Source organism: Corvus kubaryi, unplaced genomic scaffold (genome assembly GCF_017639235.1).
Source record: "Corvus kubaryi isolate FWS band 111438036 unplaced genomic scaffold, C.kubaryi_AGA036_p1.0 37385, whole genome shotgun sequence".
In the NCBI taxonomy this organism is placed as follows: domain Eukaryota; kingdom Metazoa; phylum Chordata; class Aves; order Passeriformes; family Corvidae; genus Corvus; species Corvus kubaryi.
In genome coordinates, this window is record NW_024581127.1 from 20,022,482 (window position 1) to 20,038,303 (window position 15,822).

Genomic DNA, 15,822 nt, shown 5'->3' on the forward strand with positions numbered 1-15,822 from the left:
GGAATCCCACAAGCATGTCTTACAGACCAAATGCACAAATTCTCTGAAGTTTTTTCCATAATTTTTTCCACTGGAATTTAATTTCAGTATTTCCTTTGTTTGTTATCTGCATTTCTGAAGTAGTCAAAGTTACAGGTGTCACAAAGGTAATTTAACTAGCAAAACAGAAAGAAGACTATTTCTGTAGGAGAAAAAAAAAAAACGCCAACAGCCAAACCCCTAAGTAACATTATTGGGAAAAAAACCAAGCAAACCAACCAACCAAGTTCCTCCACCCCTCCCAAAAAACTCCCCACCTCAAAAAACCCAACCCAACCCAAACTCTTTAGAGAAATTCGGTATTTTCATGCAGGATAAGTTTCTTGAGGCTTTCCAGTTTCTAGGTGCTGCTAGATGAAGAAAGTGTCCCAATTCTAGATCATCTTCCTTTATATAGCTCTTCCTAATGAGAAATAAGAGACAGTTATTTTGGAAAACAATTGATCTCTTTTTAAATTAAAGGATGCAATGTAGAAAAAAATCCCCTAGAGGTGTATACTTACATAAAGTATCAGCGTAATATTTCAGAGACTACAGCAGGAGAGATTTTGAAAAGCTCTTTTGCTTCAGAAATTTCAAGGAAGGTTTCAGAATATTAAAAAGAGCTGGTGAGTTGATTGTCAGACAGTCAGAATCCTTCTTGCTTTCATCAGAGAGGAAAGACTGCTTAACACAGAGCTCCCAATACTGAAGTTGATTCCATAAGCCTGTTCAGCTGCCTCTTAGCACTTCAGGGTAGAAAAATCTCGTGAAAGGAGTAAAGAAAAAAAGGCACATGGTAGCACCATACATATCCTTTATTAGAAAATTAGGATACTTTTAATGTACAGTACTGCAAAAAATTCAAATCAGCAGAAATTAGCAGCACTTACTTAATTTTTCATGTTCTCTCAAAAGGTTTAATCTAAATATTTTTTTAAATGTAAAATGTAAGGTCACTGTCAGTATTGATAACTCTATTAATTTATCCTCTATAATTTTAATTTTTTCCTTTTTAGCACCAAACAATCAGCCACAATTACTATTTCAAATCCGAGTTTCAGGGATGTTGGTACCCACTTTTTTTCTGAGACGTGTAAACCACTTAAAATTTTTACCTATTTTGAGCCTTTTTCTTTATGACAAGCATTTTGCTTTCAACTTCCTTGAATACTTGTCACTGGCCAGGAAGGCAGTTATTTTTGATCTGCATTTTTTTTAACTTGCTTTGTAGATTTGATTGGCTGGCCCCTAGTTATTTCCTTATCCATTAAACTGTAATTTTAGGTTCTGATTTGGCCCTTTTTAAGTGCAAACTCCTAACAATTGATGTAAAATTATGCAAACATTGACTTGGATTACTGATATAACTTGAAGCCTTATAGTACCCTTAATGGATTTGGAATGAGAATTGCATAATTTAGTGCTATGTGTCTCACAAACAGAGGCTATGAGTGGGCGTTTGCCTTTCAGAAACACCTGCAGTACAATTGATGATATATGCACAGATGCTCATCACTGACCCTTTTTCCATAACAGTATTTTTCCTTTCCCTTCTTTTAATCCATCAATTACAAGACTAGACAGACTTCTTCTGTAGATTCTGTCACTGTATCCTGGTTTAAATGCGTACATAGGATATTTCGCCTTAAAAACATGCTTACAAAATTATTTATTGTAAAAACATTTAGTTTAAAGATAAGAGAGACCCTGTTGATTGAATGTGTTTCAAGCACATTGAAAGTGATCTGAAATTATGTTTAAAAACACACCAAGTTGTTTTTAAGAGATTAAATTCCCAGTTTATGGTAGCATGCACAGAAAGGTGATAAAAACAAAACACAGCAAGAAAACACAAACAAGCAAACAAACCAACAAAAATCTCAAACAAACCAACAAAAAACCCAAACTCAAAACCCAACAATCCCCCCTCCTCCCAAAAAGCTAACCAACCAACCAACCAACCAACAAACCAACAAGGTATATAATTTGCTTTCCTTTAACGTATAATATCCTGGAAAGGAAACGTTTTCTTGGTGGCAGAAATTTTCCTTTACTCATATTTTTCTGTGTTAATGGTCATTTCCTTATGATTTTCTATACTAGTATTTAACTGGACTTTACATAAGCGCAAAGAATTCTTCTCTTTTTGTCCTTCCACTCAGTGCTTTCTTTGGCTTATTTTATTTTTATTATCAATTCTTATTATTGGCTACCCTCCCTTTTAATGTTTTTTGCAGACTCAGTGTTGTCAGAATCTGATAAATTGGTGTTTCTATTTGGAACATATTCCATATCTTCTCAATCCCTAATCCATCTGCTTACAACAGTGATTTTTGAGAGCTCTGTTGCACTGGTGTTTTTGTCAATATTATTTGACTATAACTGTTGACTGGACTGTTTCTCTGCTTACAGCTTTTGTTATTTTATGACTGCTTTAAGGACTTAAAATTGTCATCCCCAAAGTGTACAATTTAAAGTGGAATGTATAATTTTTTTCCTATAACAAAAGCAAATGTATTTACACTAATTGATATTGATGGTGCGTACATTTCAATATTGATGCCCCATAATACGGCACCAATCAACATTAAACCAGAACTCAAATTTCTAAGAGGATAAAACAGAATACATTCACTGACATTTCAGTGAGGTTTTAACTATGTGAAGTCCTGGAATTTCTTTTCTCTAATGCAGAGTGTAATTGTTTTGATCTTCAAGTAAGATTTTAATTTTATTCAGCCCCAGATTTTACTGTTGTACTCATAATCATACTAAATCTATGGTACTGCATGAAAGAAAATAATAAGAGAAAACACAGGATTCCTGTCTAAAGACTGACAACAAACTGGATAACACTGCAAAACTTCTAAAGGACTGATGTATTTCAGTTAGGGTTCCCCTGAAAAATGTTTTAAGAGGCAGGAGGACCTTGTAAGATTGGACGTGGTGGCCATTCTGCTCTGATCTGTTTCCAGATACTTAAGGAGCCAGACACAGAACAATATGGTGAAATTGCTGGTAAGTATTACCTGCTTAATTATTTCCAAATCCCTCTACATTGTAACATATTTGTAAATGCTGGAGGTTTTTTTAAGCCCTGAAAATGAAAATATATTCGTCTATTAGAAATTAGTACATTTCCTTTAGAACTAAATGTAATTCTTTCATTTATTCTTGAACAAAAACATGGCACACTTTCTCACTTCTGCATTTTTATCTTTTACTAAATTGCATAATTGTGATTGTTCTGCTTTGGTAAAATGTAATTGTAATCTGTTATTCAGATTAATCAATTGTTTTTCCACAAACAGAACTACAGACTTCAATCTTTTCTTCCTCCTTTGATTGTCCTCCAAAGCTGTTAGCCTCAATGTAACACCTAGGAAAATAACTTTTCCAATTTCATTCCCCCACTGAGTAGTTTGTCCATATTTATTATAGACACTCATCTGAAGGATTTCTCTAATCTTGTGTCCAGGGATGTCTGGATCACTGCCAATTTCACCCTTGATGGATTCAGTTATATATTTATTTTGTTTTAAAAATCAACTCTTAAGTTTGATGCATGAAAATATTTCCTCTGTCTCACCTTTCATTACAAGTGAAAAAGTGGCAAGTTTCTTTTCCTCCTTCTTGGTCTTTTAAAAAAGCTTTGAGATGCCTTTTGGATTGTGATAGAGTTTTGTGTTGCTTTGTTTTCTGAGAACTACCACACATTTTCATTGAGGCTAATTTATTGTCTAGAGGAAGACGTTATAAACGATTTATACTTTTTTGTTCTTGCATTAGTGAGAAAACACAATCATCCACGGGGAAGCTGGAAGACTGGCAGAGCCTGTTTAGAACATAGGTGAAAGAGTTTTTTAAATGTTGAGAAATAATTGGAAAGTATATCCATATTTTGGAGAGTTATATTTCATAATAATCACCCTGTATTAGAAGTAGTTCAGATGGGATAGAACATAAATGTAACAGGAATATGAAGATATAGTAGCAGACTTCTTAAATGCAGAAGACTGCAACATTTCAATCATCCTGAAATAGCCCAATTTGAATTCAAACAATTGTTTCAAGAAACTTATGGTTGAATTTAGACTTTATATGAGGCATCAGAGAAACTCCCCATAATTTCATGACTATATTTATTAGATAAATCTACCGCAATATTCATTTAAAGCTGTACTGACTATTTATATTATATATGAAATATCAGTAGTAGCATACTATATTTTTCAAGCATGCAGACACTCAGCATTACTTTGGCTGCAAATGCTGTGATAATAAATAAGTTTGATGCAAAAATATGGGGGAAAAATATTCAACAGCTTTTCACTTCCAGACATTAAAACTTGCTAAAAAGGAAATTCAGACCTATGAAGTGTGTTCAGAACAGGGTTCCAGGGAACTATTTGAATACTTCTGTCTGTACATTAACAATGAGTACCGTGCATTAGCCCACTAGGAATGAACATGTGGAGTGAAACAGGAACTGAGGACCAACATCCATACTCTCTTTCTATATGTATTGTCTGTGTATATATAATATGCATACATATATATATGTATATAAATATGTGTATATAGACACAGACATATACATAGGCAGAGCAATTCCTCTGGAGTAGCCTTAGCTCCAATTGAAAATGAAGGTCACCACCATTTTCTTGCCCTTTTAGTTTAGTGACAAGTGAAACAAATTCAGTTCTTCTAATCTGAACTAGGACTCTGGAATAGATGTATCCTGTGTAACAATATCCTTCTTCTAACAGACAGCACAGTACCAGTGTTTTTCCCTAGTAAAATTCTCATTTCAACAACAGTTGCTCTCATTTTCAATTTGATAGATACAAACACATATTCACCATGTTTCACATTTGTTGCAAACAAAGGAAAATTGTGAGAAACTATTCAATAATTCAAAACCAAAAGAATTATGACATCCGTACAGGAATACACAATTTCCTTAAATATGACTAGTTGGGATGGATAAGTTGTATTTTACATGTTCATTGAAAATTACAGCATTTTTCTCTGCAAATTTTGCTTGTAGCTTGCAACTTCCTGTTATGAACAATAATGGAATTTTTAACAAAGAAACATTCCTATAATGTTTATCATCCCTGTGATATCTGAGCTTTCAATTTTTTGGTGTTCTTTAGCCCATTCAACTAATCAGTTTCGAGTTTTTCTTCAGATTACAAAAACAGAGCACAGCAATATGCCCTTCAAGCAGTTTATCTTATATTGTAAATTTTGACAAATTTCTCCTTGTGAAGTATAGTTTTACCTTCTATGAAAGACAAAAATCTCTTAAAGGGATATAGGGACTTTGGGAAGACCAAAGTCAGCCATTTTGAGAATTTACCTTTTCTTCCATCCCAAGATTTACTTTTAAATACGAGTTGCCACTGTCTGATATTTCTATTTTATTTTCAACTGTGTTTTTTTGTCGTTGTTTCCCACACAGTGTAACATCACATGAAATTCTTATGTGGCAACATATTCCTTGCTTCCATTACCTTTGCAGAATCAAGTTCATGGAGATGCTTTTAATCACTCTAAATTTCAGCCTTAAAAATCTTGATAACATCATCAGCCTAATTAATTACATTTTAAAGTTTTTTTTTAATTAATATAACAATCCATAATGTTTAATGATCACACATAGAATAAACACACAATACCTGAACTGTTGTGTTGATTTGAGTTTTTTTCAAGCTGCTATATAATACAGATTTTTAGCAGCTGCACCACCGTGATATCCCATGATAATGGGACAACATTAATTTCTACTGCAGGACTTCTAGTAGCTTTCAAATCCCAACCTCAGAGATATCTGCCACTGACTTCTCAGTAGCCAACACTGCAAAACAGGCAAAAATGGAAGGTGGTATTTTCTCATTTCATCCTGTTATCTTGCTCAGGTAAGGTAAGTAATTTGCCCTTCTCTAGCTATAGAAGTGCACAAATATCCCCTTTTATTTTCAGAGAGATAAAAGCACCTGGAGGTCCAACCTGCTCATGTTTTCAGATGTGGCATGTGAGTCAGTTGAGAAGGCAAATATATACACAAGCATAAAATCCATGGGGTGAGGACCAGAGCATAGATCAAAGAGGGAAGAATTTGGCAGACACAAGATATAACAGAGCTTTGTGTAGAGAAAAGTCAAGCTGAGAAGTCAAGGGCTGTGAATTACAGTACCAAATATTACAGGAGTGTCAATAGAGAGGAGCAAGTTCATGAAATTAAGTCTAACACCTTTCATTTGGGGAAACAGCAGGACACCTGTGAGATCCTAGTCTAGATAGAGACATTCATGCTGGGGAGACATATGAGATTCATAATCTTAGTGGTAGTAGATGAAGCTATGGGAGCACTTGGTAGATTATAAAAAATAAATTCATTTAATTCAGCTTTGCTTTGAAGTTTAAAAATTGACTAGCCATTTAGTGATTCAGGACTCCCAGTTCTCATTGCAAATCATCTGTCACACAAAAGCGGCATGAATTGCATCCCAATGAGCTGTTTCACAAACTTTACAGGAAAATTACAGGAAACACTGAGACTCCTAAGGGTATATTTATCTTCCCAAAATTATATGTATTAAAATAATGTTGCTGCATTGTATTTTTCTCCATAAAAACATTTCCTCATGTAGAGAATGTTAATTCTTTATAAGAATAGCTATGGCATAATTTATAGTTATAGCCAAGATTGAAAAACATGAACAAAGAAAACTAAAAAAACTGTAAATAATATATTTTTTTGAAACCACAATTCCTATAATCTCTTATATAGATACAGTTTGTACAATGCTTTATTACTTACTTCAGTTTCTAATATTATAACAGCTGACATCTGCATATGTGTGGATTTGAGGGTGGGGTGTGCTGGCGTTTTTGTTTCATTTGTAAGCAACCTGTACAGAGTTTTCCACATCTGTTCAAAATTTTAGCTCTTCCAGAAATTTTTCAAATTCATCTTAGTCCTTAAACTCACTAATATTTACATAAATTATGTATGCCTGGCTGTCTGTCTTAAATTATTTTTTGTAATTATCTGGTATGGGAAAAAAAAATCATACAGAAAAATAGATAAAAAATTACTTTTCTTCTGATTTCCTAACAGCATATTTTGTACAGAAGTACAAGTAAAAGAAACCTTATCCTGGGAAGTAATATGACAACAGAAATTGAATGAAAATCATACTATTTACAGCAAAAATTCAAATTTAAAGAAATATTCATCTAATGGCTTCAGATTTTATTTAATATTCTGTCTATCTTGTTTAGATAAAATGTTTTTCTAAAGGTATCTAGAAAGCTTTAAAAATCAAAAAGTAATTTGAAACTGCATTTAAAGAAACTGTTTTGGCTATGCTGGAAAATATAATGCTATTTTTCCTTCAAATAGTTTGGAAGAAAAAATAACCCAGCTTAAAGCTAAGTAGAAAAAAAGTAAATTTGCTACTTGATTGCTCTAGGTCAATACAGAAAAATTGTTATGGAAATAATATTATATATATTTGACTGTGTGCTTTTAAACTCATCTTTAATTATCTACTACACTCTACTAGTGTATATGTATATATCTATAGGTGAATTTTTGTTCACATGTTAACAAATCTGTGGGCTCTCACTTTCATAAAACAACACCCAAATGATTGTCTGATAGTTGTACCTGCCTTAATTTCTGACTTTGAACAGCCTAACTGATCCTAATGAAACTGGAGGTTCAGTTTGCTATTACAACTTAGAATCTTATTGTGCCATAGAAATGTTTTCTTTCAATGTAATTTCTGTTAGAGAGCAGATTTCCTCAGTCAGAATGCTTCATTGTTTAGAACGTGCTGTGTAATGTATCAGTAATGATGAAGATATTCAGTTTGATAAATGACTGTTATTTATGACAACCTAAACCTTCATTTGGTATCTTAGCTGATACATAACTTACCCTTGAATAGACAGACCTCGGGAATAAAACATTTTCAAGTCAACTTAACTAGAAATAAAATATAATTCTACTGAAAGCTTTGCTCATGAAGAATTTGACAGTGATTGGACTGAAACTCTGTTATTTTTTAAGGTGCACAGATAACAAAGTCACTGTCAGAGGGAAAGCATACAGACTGTGTTCCAAATCTTTTACATTTGCATAAAAATTGCATTAAAAAGTAAAAATTATTGAATGCTTCAACATCATGCAGATTCTATGTTGTTAGGCAATGCCTGTCTCTGTGAATGTCCTGCTCCAGCACTTTGTGAAGGCAATAATTTTTTTTAATCAAATGATGTTACTGTGTATGTGACACCAAAGTTTCAGAGATAAAACTTTCGTGCCATGTTCAGTAACTTAATTTCAGCTTAATTTGTGTTATTTTTGTGATGAAATATGAGCTGAAGGCTTTCAGCTTGCCACTGAAAAGCTTAAATAACATTGTTCACTTGAAAAATCTTTGAGATACTAATCAGCTCAATAAAAACATTTCAAGGCAATATGTTAAATCACTCATAAAACAAAACTGATGTTCAGTTCATTTGAGAGATTGTGTTTCAAGCTAAAAATACATTAATGAGTATTGTGTTTCTTAGTTCTATTTGACGATGTAGATGTATTAACATATATAGATCATAATTAAATCTTAATTTCTGGTGTAAACAGACACTTTGACAAATAAGGTAAGTAGCTGAATTGAAACACCAGCAATTAAAATACCACACACTCAGAAAGAGGCATCTAGTCTGCAATAAAATCTGGAGCAATTGAAGGAAACTTCCAGTGGTTTACGAAGAAAATTCTTTGGACTTTTACAGAGAAAAGACAGAAAAGCATAGAGGTGTATATATATGAGGCCCCATGGATACTGGCATGAACTTTTGGTCCAAATGAACCTTGGTGTACAGTGCTGGCTAGTCTTGGATGTAAGCTAATTGAGCTACTGTTTCAGCAGAGTAATTTTGATTCCTTTCTTGTGCACTAGATTTTTTAAAGAATGATGTTCTAACAAAAGATCTAGTTCGTTTAAATAACGTAAAAAGGAAAGAGGAATTTGTACTGGATGTATTTCTTTATATATTTCTTTAAAATGGCACATATTAAAAAGAATCTGACCTTTTAAGACGCACACAGATTTTGTTTGGAACAAAAAAATTCATGCTTTATTCTAGTCTATTTATCTCCTCTTAAGAAAAAATATCTTATAAAAAGAATTTCTGTGTCTCTTACTCTAGACCATGTTCCATCTTTCTATTTTTGCCAAAGGCAAAAGCAGAAGAGTGAGTGAGTGAAAAATATTTCTCTACATATATATGCTTATGGACTGGGGTGTGCCCTTTATTTTCAAGCTGGAGAGAAAAATTTTCCATAGTAGGGGTAAGATTATCAAAGCTGTACAAAAGGAAATGTTTTATGTTCGTTTATTATAATTTCATATAATATTATATTATAATATTGCTTATTATAATCCTCATATTTTTACACTATGACAATTGAACATATTTTTATGCAATGACAGCAACAGGCATTTATTAAATAGAAGTCAATGCTACCAAAAATATGCCCTTGCAATTTGCTTGTTTATAATACATCATTGAAAATACTGAGATGATATGAATCAGGACAAATAAAATCACAGAGGAGTCATTAGCTTATAGCTTATATTAGAGATTTAAATATAGCAGTCACATTGCTAAAATTTCTGAATAGAAACTTGCAAATAATAACACATGAAAAACATTTTACTGTTAAATATCTTAGGAAAAAAAATAATTTTTCATTACTTTACAAAAACAAAGTTGTAGTAGCTTTGGCTGGGGAAGAGTTAATTTTCTTCTCTATAGCAGGTATGGGCCTGTGTTTTCAATTTATGCTGAAAACAGTGCTGCTAACATAGGAATTTTTGTGCTATTGCTGAACAGTGCTTTCACAGAATCCTGGCCTTTTCTTCTACCACCAGTGAGAAGGCTGGGGGTGCACAAGGTGTTGGGAAGGATCAGCTGGGACAGCTGATCCCAAATGACCCACAGCATCTACCATGCCATATGGGGTCATGCTCAATACATAAAGCTGAGGGAAGAAAGAGGAAGAAGTGGGGGACATTCAATTGATGGTGTTAGTCTTCCCAAGTCACCATTACATGTGATGGAGCCCTGCTTTTCTGGGAATGGCTGAACACCCATGGGAAGTGGTGCATTAATTCCTTGTTTTGAACTTGCTTGTGTGTGGCTTTTGCTTTACCTATGAAACTGTCTTTATCTCAACCCATGAGTTTTCTCACTTTTACCCTTTGGATTCTCTCCCTGACCCTACCTGGGTGGGGAGTGAGCCTGTTGTACTTAGTGTTGTACTTAGATGCCATCTGGGGTTAAACTATGACAAAAGAAAATTGGTTTACCATATATTTAAGTAGTTGCAAAATCACTAATTTTTTTTTATATAATGCTCTCCCCCAGCAACTTGGGGAAATAATAGCAATATCTCTGTATCATATTCTTCCAAAATTACTTTGTGTATTGATTACTCACAATAGTCTACTTTCTATTTTTAGTATTATTAGCACCAAGAGACTTTTTTCCTGAAAGGCTTTTGTTTAGTTAATGCACATCTCAGAATTGTTAGCGATAGTCTATATTAAAATATTTTTATTCATTCAGGAATTAACTGTAATTCCAGGGTAGTTTCACCAGTCTATCTTTTTCTTAGACTCCCTGCTGCTCCTTAACATTTCTACTTCTCCTGTAGCTCTGTCACCAGACTGATCAGATCATCCACTTGATCACAACTCACATAGCTGTTCTCACTCCTGCCATCCATTACTAGTTAAATGCTATGGCCCACAGAGACCTGGATGGCTGCATGTTTTGGTGTGAGCTTTGTCTGGGTTGCCATCTATTCTGGTGAGTGCAGAGGACATAACTTCCTACTGAATGGATATCATAGCTAAGATCCTGAAAGGGTGATGATCACCAGGTCTCATGGCCAGGCATGGCAGAGCTGCAGGGAGATGGAGGCTGGCGCTACTGTGGCATCTCTGAGACAGGACTACCGGGTCCCGGGGGGCTGAAACTGGGTTCTGGGCAGAGTGGGAAGGGTATCTGAGAGAGGCAGCACCAGTAAGTTTCATTGGTTCAGAGACCCTGGAACACCGTAATTCCTCTTTATTTCCAACTATAGATATCTTTTGAATATCTTTTGCTGTCTGAACATTGTGTTTGCTAAAATTTATTGCACTTAATGATTATTCACTGTAGTGGACAATCCCACTTGACAGATTTAGGGAAAGGTAGCTGGATATACTCTCAGAGGTGCATGGGAGAAACAACAACGTTCTCAGCAGGTTTAGTAACAAACAACTTTTGCTTGCAAACTTTAGAATATCCAGTTATAATAATACACTTGGCATGGCTTTGACTAGACTTTTTAGTCTGGATTACAATATCTTTCAAGAAGAAGAATGCAGAAGAAGCAAAAGAGAAAGAAAATAGAGAGTAGATAACCACTAGCCTAGGAACCAGTGTGGTTTCATCAGCTTTCAAATCCAGGGTAGTGGAGTGCACCACGCTGCACATATCTTGCTGACCTTTTATCAGTTCCAGGTCCCCCAGGCTGGCCTATGTTAATTGTGGTGCCAAAGTCTCATGCATGCACTTTACAAAATGCCAGAATGTTACTGGCACCACTTTGGGGCTTATGGTGGTCCTATGCAGTTGATTGCTCCCAGTACAGTGTGGGCCCGCGTCGCATTTCACTACCCACAGACTGTACGAAGGTGTTCCATCCCGCCTCTTCCCCCACCCATTTCCCACCTGACTGTCTTGAGCCAGTCAACCATTCCTCTGCTCGGCTACATGCAGACGGCAGGGGTAGTGAGTATAAATCAACATCAGAATTTTAAACCATATATTTTCTTTATTTTCTTCTTCACATTCCTTTGGATGTCACTGTTAAAAAAAAAAGGCAGATAGAATATGGTGAGCAACCTGTTTATATTGGCTGACTTTCAATAATAAAACATCTCAGACAAGTAGAGGGTTTTTGTGAGAATTTTTGTTTCATTATGAAATGGAAAAAAAAAGAATAACTTTTTGTTTTACTTAACTCTTATTAGTTTTCAATATTTAATGGTTTTGATATCAAATGCATGAATGTACTTTTCCAAGTATTTTTCAGAACAAAACCACATACTGTACCTGCTAAAAAATCAGTTCTTCAGTGTCATTCCATATTTTCTACATCATGAACAAAGGGCTAGCAGTATTACCCAGCCAATGTCCTGAGTTTATGCAGCATAAAGTGCTCACCTGACAATCCGGTGAATCACTTAGCTCACTAAAATTATAAATCATATAATACTTGCTACATGTAAAATATTTTAAATAATAATTAAATTTTTAAAATATTGTTATGTTGCCACTTTACAAGAATAAATAAATATTACTTCACACTCAGAGATTGCATGTCAGGAAATGTACTCTTTTTCCCTATTGTTCAATGACAACAAAGATTTATATTTGGCAGCGTTTTGGTGAGATTTTTGATGCTGTTTTCATGTTGCATTACTGTTACTGGTGGTAGTCCTAGTGTTTTCATCTTTGGTTTTCCCTTCATCTTCTTGTGCTACTATTGTGATATGTTTCAGTTCTTTCCAAAAATTTTTTCTAAAACTTTTTAAACTTTGAGTCTATTATGGTAAAGTTTGGCAAGTTGGTTGATTTTCTGATATGAAGAAAAACTTTCCTGATACATTTACAATCCTAAAATAAACAACATATTAATTATTCAGCCCAACAGAAACATTTCATAGCCATGAAAACTCAATGTATTTAATGAGAACATTTATTTGCAATTGAGTGCTAAGCAAGTATTATAATCCAAAGTTGAAACTATCAAGGTATCATCAGAAAAGAACTTCTGAGTAGAAGTAAAATAAATGTATTTTATGTTTTCTTTTCTTTGTTCGTCTTCTTTATGTCCCAGGTGGTAGTTGGTGATTCTGACAAGCTGTGATCCTGTATGTTTAACAAAACTCTGAGCTTTCAAGATGTTATGCAATAGTGGCTTTCTGATAAGAGAGAAAGTTCACAATTTAATGATGCTATGTTGAGATTTTGACATCTTGCATATCTGTAGATAAATGACAGACTGAAAATTTTGAACCATCTTGTTTAAAAGTAGTAAATGTCATATAGTTAATTGACAGAAGAAATAAGATTTCATTTAATTGCTGACTGTATAAAGTGCCTTTTATTTTACACTATATAAGCACCAATAAAATATATGTCTACCAAAGTAAGCATTATACTGACTGTGGTATAACAGATGTAGATGAGAGTGAAAAGAAAGTACCTAAAAATTATTCAGTTAATTGGTTTTCATATCTGTGGTACACAGTCATTTTAATCTGAGCTTGAAAAAAGTAATTTTAAGTAATTTTACCCCACAATTACTCATTTTACTTTATTGTACATTCATTACTATTCTTCCTAGGCTTTCTGGAATGTTTCAAGTGATAGAATTTCTATCATGTCACCAGGGAATATAGATCTCACTGCTGATATTTTTTTGTTAATGTCTTTTTTTCTTAAATCCTTAAAATTACTGCCAGAATATCCCTTCTAAATTCTTAAATAATTTCTTAAATAATTTATAGTTTCTTTAATTTTTTGAGGTCTGAATTGCATTAGTTTGATACTTTGTACTTGATTCTACTTGCATAAGAAATCTGTGGTCATATGTCTAATCTCTCTGGAACTGTTAATTTATCTTTCTTGTAAGTGTTCTGCCTTCTATTATACCATCACCTATGAATCATATTCATGCAGCGTCCTGTAAATCTTCCAGAACATAAATGAGCACATTAAATAAGGTTGTGCCTAAGATAAGTTCTCCTTGTTCCTCATCACCACATACTTGCAAAACAAAAGCAATAACTATTTTTCATAACTGTTCCTTTTATTTAAATTTCCTTATTAGGACATTAAAATGTGGTATTAATTTCTGAGATCTTTCTTCCAAATTAAATTTCATTGTATGTCCAAAATCTGTGTATACTGCATGCAAGATCTTGCTTTATTAATTAATATGCAAGTTTAAAAAAAATATATTTTTCAAAAGCTCTTCAGTCACAGATATATTATCTTCTCTAAGCGTCTTATTTCCTTTAATCTCTTTTTTTTTTTTTTTTTTTTTTTTGACTGCTTATATTGTAGATTTTGGAGTAAATTGGCATAAATGTTCATGTGGAACTATAAGGACTGAAAGAAAACAGCTGCCTGTCTCAAAGCAAGGCCACAGAAGGAATTTGCCATAAGACACCAAAACAGCAACTTAAACACAGACAGGAGAAATTTTTGCCAGGAAGGAGCTAATTTCAGACCTGGTGGAGGTAAGATCTGGCTAGTACATCCTGGTTAGCGTATCTGGACAAAAATTCCCACTGTGGCAAACTGTGGGAAAGGAAGCAACTGCTAGTACACATATCACCAATCAAACAAAGATCACCCAAAATTGTGGGAACTGCATCTTCGACCACCCCACGGATATCCGAATGTGGACTTTATAAAGGTGGTATCCCCAGAAGATCGACCCGGGACCCCCACCACTGGGAAGTCCAGGGTGAGAGAGGACCAATGGGATGCCTCTGGATCCACGTGTGGGAACCATCTTCTGCTTAATCTCTTCTCTCTCTCTGTGTCTCTCTCCTCTGCCTCACATTTACTGTTAAATAAAATCCGTATTATTGACTGCAACATACGGCCTCGTTTGCACCTTGATTTGGGGAGAGGCATCTCTCAATAATCTGATCATAACTGGAGTCAGCTGAGAAAAAAGATTTTTTTGCTAGACTATTATTCAGTATCATCTGTCTAATTTTGAACTGTCTTTTATTTTTAAGGAACGAGTCAGAATAGGTTTGACTTATTTTGAATTCTATTACATACTGATATTTACATAGTAAACAGATATAACATACATGCTTTTTTTCTTATTTTAAAAATTATTTCTGATTTAATTTGCAGTTCATACTTGATTACTGATTTGAACTGATCAAAGTAACTTTCTTAATTAGTTATTTTTACTACAAATCCTGCTAAATTTCAATATGAAAGGTAGGCATAAGATTTCTCTTTAGAATAAGCAACCAGTTTAAGCAAAATATTTCAAATTATGATCATTACATTAAACTCCTTTTTAACTTGAGCTTCTTCCAGCAATCTTCAATTCTTCTTTTCCTGACTCTGTTTTAATTTTGACTATCATTGCAGGCATTTTTTTTTAACTTGTCATATTTTTAAACCATGGTATAAAATAATTCATTATAACACTGTATCATAATTTAACCTAATATTGTAGTATTTGCAATTATGTGAAATTTTGGATTTGTTGATCATCATCTTCAAAAGAAGATTTTTGGATTCTTTACTCTTTTTGTAAGGGGCCTTTACTGCCTTCCCCTCCAGACTTGCAGATTTTCTTTCCCCATGTCAACTACATTTTTGCAGTGCTCATTAATTTTAAATACCTCCAGCTACATGTCCATTTCTCCTGGACATTTGTGAGTCAATTTCTCAGAGAGAAACTTTCTATTCAATAGAAATGTCCATTTGATCAAATTTATTTCCCTTTCTGTCTTTACAGAGCTTACCTGCCTTTCATGATTTCCTGTTTTTCCTTTTAGATCAAAGAGAAAAAAACATTATATGTAGAAGTTATGATTTCTGAGAGCTCAGAACAATGATTTGTACTCCAATCTTATTCTGTTTTTTTTTCTGTGACCTTTTGTAAGTTGTTTAAAATTACAT

At 33.8% G+C, this 15,822-nt stretch overlaps 1 long non-coding RNA gene across 1 annotated transcript; it reads left to right on the forward strand.

Annotated features, from left to right (window-relative positions):
- The first annotated feature begins 2,916 nt into the window (after nucleotides 1-2,916).
- Nucleotides 2,917-14,769, forward strand: LOC121668543. Its single transcript, XR_006017439.1, has 2 exons — nucleotides 2,917-3,039; nucleotides 14,230-14,769. It is a non-coding gene; the product is annotated as an uncharacterized LOC121668543 (long non-coding RNA).
- Nucleotides 14,770-15,822: the final 1,053 nt, after the last annotated feature.